Here is a 12,655-nt window from a genome sequence, read left to right on the forward strand (position 1 = left end):
GACACTACTAGAGCGTGTAGGGGAGACACCTCCTGCAGGTCGATCACCCACAAATTCAGTCACGGGGGTGAGTCACGTGAGAAAAACCTCTTTTTTTTTACGCTCGGGGTCGCGTACGACCCATCGTACCTATCCAGAGTTAAAAGGGGCGGGTATGCCCTTGGAAGGGTGGGCAAGCAATCACTTGGCCTTCGATAGCGAGAAACAGTGGAGTGAGCCTGTGAGTGTGAACGTGCTCGGGACGTGGACAGATTGTGTGAAAGAAAGTAAAAAGATCTGTGAGTTGGGGGAGGGATGGGTGCCTACGAAGCGTAGGGTACTTTCCTTGTTAGTTTCCATTTACGATCCGATAGGTTTGATAAGCCCATTATTTGTAAAGGGAAAACTTTTCCTCCAACAACTATGGGAGGATAATGTAGGTTGGGATGATGTGTTAGGAGAAGAAAAGGCTAAACAGGCAAGTGAATTGTTGAATGATTTGAAAGCGGTGAGCGACATCACCTTTCAAAGATCGATAGGAAAAAGAGGTTTAGAACTCCATGTGTTCACCGATGCCAGCAGTAAGGCATATGGAGCAGTGGCGTATACCAGGGACGATTGCAAACGGGTAAGTTTGATTACAAGCAAAATGAGGATCACTCCGAAAGGGATGAGCAAACTGACGATCTCCAAGCTAGAGCTACTGGCCTTGTTGTAAGGCAGCAAACTAGCAAGAACTCTCAAGGAACTGATCGAGCCACGGGAAATAGTAATGTGGACTGACAGCAAGGTAACGTAGGCATGGGTAGCATCTCCCGATGCCAGGTCTCATAAAAATGTGTTTGTTTCTAACAGAGTGGCGGAGATTGTTTTTATTCAGCAGGTTTGTAGCTTCAGTCTGAACCATGTCCCTAGTCATCAGAACCCTGCCGATATCCTATCCAGAGGTGCAATGACTCGACAATTGCAAGTTAACTCCCTGTGGAGGAACGGTCCAGAATTCCTCAGGACCACGGGAAAGCCTGGTCCTTGCAAGGAGGAAGATCCACTACCACAAACTCATGTAGTAGCGGAGTTACAAGAGTTAAGGGAGGAGATGTGTCCTACCCCCCCAAGGCGAGATTTGGGACATCCTGAAAAGGGAAGTAGGGTTCCAATTCTTGTTGAGAGTAGTCAGACTAATTTTAAAGTTTACAAAGATAGAACGGCGTCCGTTCAGTATTGTTGTCCAATTAGAGCAAAAACATTATTTGCCTACCGTTTAAGCCTACTTAGAGGGTGGAGTCAGACCCCCTCGTGAAGTTGCTAATTTTGTCATACAATAGAATCTAGTCTTAGTAGATAATCTCATCTGCACCAGGGGATGAGTGTCCCGCGTAGAAGAAACTGATCAGTTAATTCTCTTGCCAGCCAAAGGGCATTTAGTCAGGATGTATTTAAATTATTTACATCAGTTACATTTGCATTGTGGGGTGAATACTCTAATAGGTATCTTTCGACAGAAATGTTGGGTGGCGGGTGTACGTTCCATTGCGAAGCGAACCGTGCGGCAATGCCCCGAATGCAAGCTAGCCTTCCAACCTCTCACGAAACAGCCACCACCACCCCCCCCCCCTGCCAAAGGAAAGGATCACCCTCACAAAACCCTTCACAGCGGTTGAAATGGACCACACAGCAGCCATACAGACCGAAACGCGGCCAGGATACATACTCATCATAACCTGCATGGCTAGCAGAGCCGTGTACCTTGACTTTTGTCCCTCCTTGGAAGCAGAAGAATTCGTGTTAGCACTAAGGCGGTTTAGTGCCACCCATGGTGCCCCGAAGCTCATCATGTCCGATAACCATCAAACCTTCAAAGCTGCCAGCCACCTCCTTCAGGGACTTTACGAAGAAGATGAAGTCCAGCAGTTCTTGAGGAAAACTAGCATAAAGTGGCGGTTTCAGACGCCCCGTGCACCTTGGAAAGGTGGGTTCTTCGAGCGTTTGATAGGAGTAACGAAACGGACCCTCCAGATAGCCCTCGGAAAGAAGTACCTGCCGGACGCCCACGTGCTAACCCTCGTGAAAGAAGCAGAAGCAGTGGTGAACAATCGGCCGCTTATGTACAGCGGTGACAAGTGCGAGGATGAAGTCCTCACCCCCTCCCATTTGCTAAGAGGACACCAAGTCCACCTCATGGCACCAATCTTGCCGGACGACCATCTCAACGCAACCTTCACCTCTCGGAAGCTACGTGATCGTTACATAAGACTGACAGATTCATTGAAGGCCTTCCGAGAATGATGGAGAAGGGAATACTTGAGTGCCTTGAGAGCCCGGCATGACTGTTGGTCCGGGGAACCCTCCAAGCTGCACCCCGGAGACATTGTGCTAGTTAAACAAGAGAATAAGAAAAGAGCTACATGGCCTCTTGGACGTGTCGTGGAGACGTATCCTGACGACGACGGAGTCGTGCGTTCGGCCAAAGTGTTGTTCGAGGGTATCGAGTCGCTGCGAGCTGTCAGCCACCTGGCTCCCCTAGAAATAGCCCCCTCTGAGGATGACGATGGAGGAGAAGACAACGACGGCGATGACGGAAAAGAGGGCGCGTACAGTTCGACAGCAGGAATGCCAGGGATAGTGGAGACGTCTGGGGATGACCAGGATATGGCACCAGCTACGACAACTCAACAACCAGCCACAGGAACGGACGACAATGACGAGATAGGTGAGAACGATGCAGTTAGTGAGAGAAGTGAAAAGGAAACTGAATCAGAGCAGACGAACGCACAAGGACGTTCTGCACGCCCATTGAGAAGGGCTGCCGCGAAACAGCAAGAACTGATGGACTGTCTGCTTAAAGGTGACGATATATAAAACGTAGCTGTAAACAATGAGTGAAAAAGGGGAGTGTCCTATCTGGAAGGAAGGGAGGGTGGAGTTTGTGAGGTGTGCATGAATCTACGGAAGTTGGAAGTGCGTAGGGCGTGGAGAACGGGGACGGGATGGTCTCTCGTGCGTACAGACCGAGCGTTGCACAGAACCAGCCCCTCCCTCTTGTACTCCATCAAGTAATAGCCTGTATGTAGCAGCGCTATATAAGTATCGATTAATGTGAGTAAAGGCAGACTGAACTTGGTATTGTGTGAATACATTTCCATTGCTATTTTTTGCATTTTCTGATTGTCTTAGGCCCATTGCCTAATTGCCTTTGCGTTTGAATTGTTATGTATACATTTCCATTGCTATTTTTTGCCATTTTCTTATTGTCTTAGGCCCATTGCCTAATTGCCTTTGCATTTGAATTGTTATGTATGCATTCCCATTGCTATTTTTTGCCATTTTCTGATTGTCTTAGGCCCATTGCCTAATTGCCTTTGCATTTGAATTGTCATGTATGCATTTCCATTGCTATTTTTTGGTTTGTTTTAGGCCCATTGCCTATTTGCTTTGCCATTTGAATTTTGTAATATGTATGTGTACATTACCGCTAATTTCTGATGTTCCATTTGATTCCTTGTATGTATTATACATGAGTACATTTCAATTGCTAGGCCCATTGCCTAATTTGAGCTGCTGTATGGGTGCATGTAGATTATTAATTTGTGTGCACCTGTAAGAGTTTATTGCCCCGGGGTAACATTGCTGTGTGTTGTACATTATGCGTACTCTGTTTGAGTCGTTGCGGAGCACTACGCAGCGAGCCTAACAGAGTCTCGGAGTAGGTCACTCCCCCCACCCCGAGTCCAGCCTTGTCCAATTGACCGACGTTTCATCGCTCCTTATTTTGGGGCGTGGAGGATGTCGGGAATTTCGAACTGATCAATCAAAATTCCCGCCATTTAACTCCACCTACGTTGCGTCAAATTGGAGGGAGAGGAGAGAACTCGCGGGCGAATGAATGTGGTTCAAGACGAGAATGTTTTAGAACCAAAGGAGCAACCGCCTGGTAGGGGAGGCGCTGAGACTAAAGAAATCGACCACTTGTAATTTAAGATTAAGAAATATAACGTCATTTTATTGTAACATGATAAAAAAATCCAATCTAGAAATTTAGGTTCAGGAAAAAATGCGGGAAAAAGGTGACGTCGGGGGTTGCAGAGGCCAGCTCTGCCTCTTTGATCCGAGTCCCCAACCACAGTAAGTCCTTAATTGTTCTCTCTCCCCCCCCTAGTGTACCCAGGTCGGTTTCCATATAGGTTTTGCTAGAGTTGTGTAAAATTTGTATCTGTAAATATTTAATCGATCCTTGTGCCAAAGGATCAGTGTTGTTTTGTAAAATACGTAAAAAGGTCTCGGTAAGGCGTTTATCGAGGTAATTTACTAAATGTTAAATTAATTTTGCTTAATTTTGAGTCCGGTGCAGACTTAGTTTTTTTTTTTTTTTCAGTAACGCATGTGATCATTAAGTCAAGTGTCTCTTTGTATATCGAGTAAAGGTTTATTTTTTGTATTTCTCTCATATTAGATGATTATTTCTATAATAAATTTGTTAAAATATAGCCGTATTCTACTTAATTCCTGAATGGTTTTGAGAGGTTAGCCTCTTCAAGGCCTTGTGATCCGCCCAGTACATCGGGCAATTTAGTAAACCGGTGAAATTTCGCCACAATTATTATCATTATTATAATGATAATAATAATAATAATAATGATAATTATTATTATTATTATTATTATCATCATTATTATTATATAACAACAGCAACAACAACAATAATAATAATAATAATATTAATAATAATAATGATAATAATAATTGAGACATTATTATTATTATTATTATTATTATTATTATTATTATTATTATTATTATTATTATTATTGTTGTGTTGTTGTTGTGGAGAATTTTTTTATGTTATGTTCTGAGTGGGAACTTAGTCCGGGAAAGTCTCCTTATAACAGTTACATAAAGTTCAACAGGGGAGGATATGAGCACTTACTCTCGGGGCACAGACACCCTGCTAATACTTTACTGTCACAATTCACTAACCATCACTCTCAAATACAAAAGGCAAATTTACTGTCCAGAGGCCGGAGAACTCCACACGCAGAAATATCAATAATTTATGGCCTACTCTAGCTTTGTCAGGTCTATAGTCATCTCATTCTCAGGCTCTGTTCCGGCTCCGTCCCAGCTACCCCAATGAAATGCTGGACAGGTATTTTACGTTAATGTAATTAAGACAAAATCCAAAATGGGGGCAGTGATGTAAAGTAGTTTAAAAGTTTAAAGATAAGGATCTTTACCTTCGAAGCAAATATATTAATGCAAAGTTCCTCGCTGTTACCACCTATAGACTTACTCTTCAAATATTCCCAGTTTAAACATTAAATAAATGAGGGAGCAAAAATACTAAGAAGGTTTAATTAACCTAATATTGATTTATTCACAAATTTACATCAAAGAAACGGTCATCTTAACAACACAAAAAATGGTATCAAAAGAAATGCAATTCAAGTAATGAAAAATAGTTGATTAGACGCGTGGTCTACAATAATTAAAAATCAAAATGGGGTCGGACACGTGGCCCATGTGACCCAGAGACTGTGTTAGTCTCAAAAGGCAAAAAATTGTATAGAAAAAAATATATACACACAATCCCACCGCACACAGTCCGAATAGTGTAATTAGCCAGGTTCCCTATCAAGTTAAAATTAGTCTAAGCTAAGAATTGGGGGAAAACTAAATGGCCATTGATGTAGTACCTGCACTCCTTTGAGATTAGTCCTATGCCCGTGGTGGCTGTTGACCTGGTTGTTCCACTAATTGGCACGTTGCCCTCTTGCCTGGCTCACCCAAAGAATTCTCACTGTGGCTGCAACTAGGTACACCAGGGTCCTCTTCTTCTCAATCTCTCCGACCGGCAGCAACCTTTTGTGAGTCGAGTTTTGGGAGAGAGGGGGGTGAGCCAGAAGTGCCCGGGTTCAATGACCAGGCAGGTCAGCAGGCTAGGGCAGCTTCTCGTTGAATGGGCCCGACTCTACGGTCGAAGAGATCACCTGGCTTCACCTTTCCAGACAGGTGAGGAGCTTGATGCGCACGGTAATCCACTGGGGGTGCCATATCGGGACTTAAGGACAGGGCAATATATTGTTGCAAGGAGTGCAGAGGAGGCAGGATTTTGTACTAAATACTTAGAGAAATCTTGCTGCTCCAAGGGAGTTTATATATACAACAATCCTACCTATTCTGGCTTGCTAAAAATTAATATTTAAAATGATTAACTAGCAATGGACTGGTACGATGGGCATACATCTTAAAATTAACAAACCTTAATTGGTATTGAGAAATATAAGATGCATTAATTCAGCAGTATTGAAATTTATATTTAAAATGCAGTTTAGGAATTTAATCACGACCCATGTAGTTTAAGGAAAGAACCAACATACGCCGGGGTTACAACTAAGGCCATCTGTTGTGCGTATCTACGCTGTGACGTCACGAGCCTGGCGTGCGCCACTGTCAACAAGTTTAGATTAGTCCTCCCTATGTTTCGTTAAAGAAAACTAGATGTAGGAGAGAATGTTTAAGGGGTAGCTATAGTATTCGTAGAAGATAGCTAAAAATACGATTGAAAGAAGAAGAGTGAAGAAAATTCTTCACAGTTGTTGTTGTAAAAGCAGGTTTGCCACAAGTAAGAGAGATAGTGTACTTAACACTGACTTTTTAAATCATTTACTGGACACACAATAATATCACCGTAAATATTAATCTAATAAAGATGATTAAGGAAAGTGCATCTATTAGAAATAAGTATAGGCCTATTCTCTTTATTTCCTAATTAAAGAACAAACAATTTGTTTCAAAATGTACAAAAGCAATTCTTCAACTTCCATTAACTACTTAAACTTTTGTTATTTCCATAACCATCGTTACACACTTTAGGTATTCCAATCAATAATCTAAATAGGTCTATTACACGTGTAATTGAATAGACAATAAAAAAAAAACTATTACCTTTTCTTTTCATCGTTTTAGAACGAGAAATTGCATAAACGTATATTATATTTATATCTACTGAAGCCATTTTTTTGCTTAGACCTAGAAACAACTTAACTAGCTTACATTCAACCTAAACAAAATAATGTCCTTCCTCCTTTCAAGGATTCTTTACCATTCTTCCATATTCTTAGAAAACCAAGACAGGATTTGACATACGTTCTTGGTATCTGTCTCCAACTTCCTTTCCAACTGCTTTTGAATAGGTCTACAACTAGAGTTTTCCATCTAATTGTAGGCCTACTTCGTTCGTAAGTTGCCTCAAAGCTTGGTCACAGCCCATACGTTATTGGTGTCTATCTCCATCTTGCTTTTCAACTGCTTTTGAATAGGTCTACAACTGTAGAGATTTCCAACTAATTGTAGGCCTACTTCGTTTCTAAGTTGCTCCAACGCTTGGTCATAGGCCTAAATGTCTATATCCTATCAAGTAAATAAAATAGTCAATGTTGCTATCATCATCTTTATTTTGGTAGCTTTCGACATAACTTATGTCATCCTCAGCCTAGTCCTACTTCATTCCTGATCTACCTCAACGCTTGGCCATAGGCTTATATGTCTATATCCTATTAAGTAGTAATAAAACAGCCAATGCTGCTATCATCATCTTTATTTTGGTAGCTTTCGACATAACTTATGTCATCCTCAGCCTATCTGCAATTATCATTATGTAAAATTAATAAAATTAATAAAAAATCATCCAGAGTCCATAGTTAGGAAGATATACTTAGGATGATTTTTATTAATTTTACATAATGACAATTGCACATTTCTTTTATTTATCTTTGTATATGCATAAAAGTTAAGCTATGGTCTCATATTAGCCTATTTAAACCAAAACTACACGTTTCTCTCATCAATATCTAAATCAAATAAATTATATCGCTTACGACCCAATTACCCCAAATGGACAATTTTGAGAAAACTATTCTTCTAGTATTTAAAAGTATACTTTAGTGCTAACAGTAAAGGCAAGTTAACTTAAACACAAAAAGCAGTATTGAAAAGACAAGGGAAGGATTAACATATACGTATTCTCTCTAGCTAAGGTATGGTGACTTTAATTATATTTTATAGCAGCTGTGACCAAGTTGTGGAATGATCTTCCTAATCGGGTAAGTTGAATCGGTAGATCTTCAAAAGTTTAAAGTTGCAGCAATCTTTTTATTTTGTCGAGGCTGACATGAGTCGTTTTATAGTTTATATATGACATATCTATTTTGACGCTGTTAATGTTCATAGAATGATTTATTGTTAATTTGTTCTCATCATATATTTATTTCCTTATTTCCTTGCCTCACTGGGCTATTTTACCCTATTGGAGACCATATAGCATCTTGCTTTTCCAACTAGTGTTGTAGCTAAAGTGGATTTTATAATAATTATCAGCATATTTACGCAAACAAAATGCGTAGATTAAAATTTGTCCTGTCTCCACGTGCGTAGACTTTACGTTTGATCTAAAAGACGAACTATTAGTTAAGGTAAATTTCTTAATTATATAGACCCTTTTTTAAAGTTACTTTTCCATTTAGTCTTGCAACCAAACCAAATTTACTTATAAATATTGAATTCTGAATGGTAGGTTTACCTCATTCTTAAACGAGGTTATAAATTACGAAATGAATAGCTTGATTCAGTTATAAAGTTTAAATACATTGTTAAATAGTTCCTCGCGAAGATTTTAACATTTTAATATTTAAAACATGCTCGTAAAAATCTAATTGCTTGACGTTTTTAAAAAATCTCTTAGTGGTTAGTTAAGTTTTTATCAAATACTTTATCAAGACATATTTATGATTGATACATTTTCAAGAGAACAAAGTTAAATGTTTTGAAAGTTCCAGCGAGCGAACAACTCCACTCAATTTCCGAAGTTTAAACCTCCCATTAGTGGTAATACTAAACCCAAGTGCACCTTGCACGGCTCACTGTAAGCATTCTTAAACTGCATTTGCAATGCCCCTTCAGGACCATGTTGCACCTACTTTTTAGCTGTCTGTTCTACCTCCATTCCTACCAGATCTCTTAACAAATCTCTAATAATTCATTTGCTGTTCAGCATCTTCATCTAATACTATATCATGCAGTTTACGTATATACTGAATGGGCTCCCTGGTACCAGCGCCAGGCTATATCTTGCTAATATGAGTTTTGTTGTTGTTGTTGTCTTTATTATTATTATTATTATTATTATTATTATTATTATTATTATTATTATTATTATTATTATTATTATTATTATTATTATTATTATTATTATTATTATCAGTATCATTATTATTATTCCAAAACTGATTCGTAATCTAAGTATTTATATTCATCCATGGTCTTCCACTGTCTTGGGTCAGAGTTCTCTTGCTTGAGGGTACACTCAAGCACACTATTCTATCTTATTTCTCTTCCTTGTGTTTTGTTAAAGTTTTTATAGTATATATAGGAAATATTTATTTCAATGTTGTTACTCTTTTTAAAATCTTTCATTTTTCCGTGTTTCCTTTCCTCTCTGGGCTGATTTCCCTGTTGGGGCCCCCTGGGCTTATAGCGTCCTGCTTTTCCAACTGGGGTTGTGGCTTGGCTAATAATAATAATAATAATAATAATAATAATAATAATAATAATAATAATAATAATAATAATAATAATAATAATAATAATAATAATAATAATAATAATAATAATAATAATAAATCTGTTTTGAGGTTGTTACTGTTTGTAGAATGATTTATTGTTAATTTGTTCTCATCATTTATTTATGTCCTTACTTCCTTTCCTCGCTGGGCTATTTTTCCCTATTGGAGACCTTGGGCATATTGCATCTTGCTTTTCCAACTAGGGTTGTAGCTTGGCTAATAATAATAATAATAACAACAATAATAATAATAATAATAATAATAATAATAATAATAATAATAATAATATGGCTCCTGTTTTATGTGCTCTTTCAATAAACTTTACAAAATGATTTTACTAATCAATGATTAATTGACATCGAAGAAATCCCTTTAGGATCAGCTTAACAATACTAATGTAATTGAATTGTAGTAGGTTGGCCAGAGCACCAGCCACCCGTTGAGATACTATCGCTAGGGAGATATGGGGTCCTTTGACTGGCCAGACAGTACCATATTGGATTCTTTTCTCTGGTCACGGTTCATTTTCATTTTACCTACACACACACCAAACAGTCTGGCCTATTCTTTACATTTTCTCCTCTGTCCTCATACACCTGACGACACTAAGATTACTAAACAATTCTTCTTCGCCCAAGGGGTCAACAAATGCACTATAATTGTTCAATGGCCACTTTCCTCTTGGTAAGGGTAGAAGAGACACTTTAGTTATGGTAAACAACTTCTCTAGGAGAAGGACACTCCTAAATCAAACCATTGTTCTCTAGTCTTGGGTTGTGCCATAGCCACTGTACCATGGTCTTCCACTGTCTTTGGTTAGAGTTCTCTTGCTTGAGGGTACACTCGGGCGCACTATTCTATCTAATTTCTCTCCCTCTTGTTTTGTTAAAATTTTTATAGTTTATATATGAATTATTCATTTTAATGTTGTTGCTGTTCTTAAACCCTGTTGGGGCCCCTGGGATTATAGCATCCTGCTTTTTCAACTAGGGTTGTAGCTCAGCAAGTAATGATAATGAAGGGAAACGTAAGTTCACCTAACTTAGATTTAAACAAGTGTTATCATATAGCTGTTATTCGTGTTAAATTCAGTTGGCATTCTACCGACACAAACTCATGTTAGGCCATACAAAGAAGAAAATAAACTTTTTGATAATTTTTTTTTCTATGATTATATTACTGCCCTTGGCGTTTTAAAATTAACGCAACGTTATTGTATGAACAATATTAAGGAAAGTAAATAAATGCAGTCTAAAGATATACTTATCATCCATGTAAATTATTTTTACTTTTTGTCAGCTTTTCAGCTTGGCTTAGCTCGTCATAGATTCTTTAATATGAAAAGATAATTGATCCTTTTACTAATATTACTTCCTAATTTTCTATGGTCTGGGCTCCTCCCCATTACTGCTTATTGGTATATTCAATCCATTGTAAAATTTATTATTTTTTCTTAATTAACCACCATTAATTGGAAATCATTAATCAGTTAAGAGAAGACCAGTGAGTAATTTGAATATGATAACATCATAAATAGAATGTTTGGACAAGTTTATATTTCATAACTTCAGAACATCAGATAATGAAAGATAACTTAGAAGAGATAGTGGAAGATAAAATAAGGGAAGCATAAAGGGAATGCTGGAATAAAAGTCTGGTAGAAAGATATAATATTTATGAAATATTATATATGAAATTAAAGTATTTGAGAGAGAGAGAGAGAGAGAGAGAGAGAGAGAGAGAGAGAGAGAGAGGAGAGAGAGAGAGAGAGAGAGAGAGAGAGAGAGAGAGAGAGAGAGAGAGAGAGAGAGAGAGAAAGCATACAGTAAATGAGAGGGAGAGAGAGAGAAAGCATAAATGAGAGGGAGAGAGAGAGAAAGCATAAATGAGAGGGAGAGAGAGAGAAAGCATAAATGAGAGGGAGAGAGAGAGAAAGCATAAATGAGAGGGAGAGAGAGAGAAAGCATAAATGAGAGGGAGAGAGAGAGAAAGCATAAATGAGAGGGAGAGAGAGAGAAAGCATAAATGAGAGGGAGAGAGAGAGAAAGCATAAATGAGAGGGAGAGAGAGAGAAAGCATAAATGAGAGAGAGAGAGAGAGAGAGAGAGAGAGAGAGAGAGAGAGAGAGAGAGAGAGAGAGAGAGAGAGAGAGAGAGAGAGAGAGAGAGAGAGAGAGAGAGAGAGAGAGAGAGAGAGAAAAATATCAAAATAAATTTAAATAAATCTAAAAACATAAAGCAGAAATCAAATATTTTATATCTATAAATGGCAATTGTAAGGAGGTATCATATTGGTCGGATTAATACCAAGGAAGCTACATGTTCGTATTTCCATTGCCTGTCACCTCTAGGCTAACTTAGGACCCTCTCTATGTCCTTACCAACAAGCCTAATTATATTTGAATTATTTGAAAAAAGTAGTTAAATAATTATTTGATTAATAAAAGATAGAAACAAACCATAAAGTAATTAATCTTCAGGCATTTATATCCAGTATTTATCTCATTACATAATGATTTTAATATAGTTAATATTTTAACAAATGTATATCAGATTAACTAATGTGAATGTTACACACGTGATGCAAATAAAGCTTGTAAAAGATTTAAAAGTAAATGATAGAACCATGAATAAATTTTAGGTTTTAAGAGATCTGCAGAAAAGTATATGATGCAACATTGCTAACTCAACTGCAGAGATGTAGGAAATTCTATAAGTATTACAATGGAAATAAGAAAAAAATAAAAAATATATATATTAGACAGTTTTATCTATGATTAAAAGTAATAGAATGGAAATAATTGGGTCTGAATAAATCACAAGATGTATGTGGCAAGGTTTCGAATTCAGAGATAGATTTAAGCGAACTAGAATGTCTAAGTATGAGGTCCGAATGAGAGTGAATTTCTTCAGATTGCAGCTTAAAGTAATTTACTAATAATTCTAATATAGCCATTTGATTGATGCATAAAGAAAATAACCTTAGCTTAGAGCTTATTAGCCTAATCCATTCGCAGAACAGGGTAGTGTAGTTAAAACTTTATAATTCCAAATAAAGAG

The 12,655-nt window shown here is 37.9% G+C and overlaps 1 protein-coding gene across 4 annotated transcripts in view; it reads left to right on the forward strand.

Annotated features, from left to right (window-relative positions):
* The first annotated feature begins 7,925 nt into the window (after nucleotides 1-7,925).
* Rad17 (Rad17 checkpoint clamp loader component) overlaps nucleotides 7,926-12,655 on the forward strand; it is a 91,132-nt gene continuing 86,402 nt past the window's right edge. For 2 of the 4 annotated variants that reach the window (XM_068391012.1, XM_068391011.1), the window contains exon 1: nucleotides 7,926-8,078. The gene's annotated coding sequence lies outside the window, so the exon portion shown is untranslated. The remainder of the gene's footprint in view (nucleotides 8,079-12,655) is intronic. The other 2 variants (XM_068391013.1, XM_068391014.1) reach the window with 2 other exon arrangements.

The sequence above is a fragment of the Palaemon carinicauda genome, chromosome 17, assembly GCF_036898095.1.
Source record: "Palaemon carinicauda isolate YSFRI2023 chromosome 17, ASM3689809v2, whole genome shotgun sequence".
Lineage (NCBI taxonomy): Eukaryota > Metazoa > Arthropoda > Malacostraca > Decapoda > Palaemonidae > Palaemon > Palaemon carinicauda.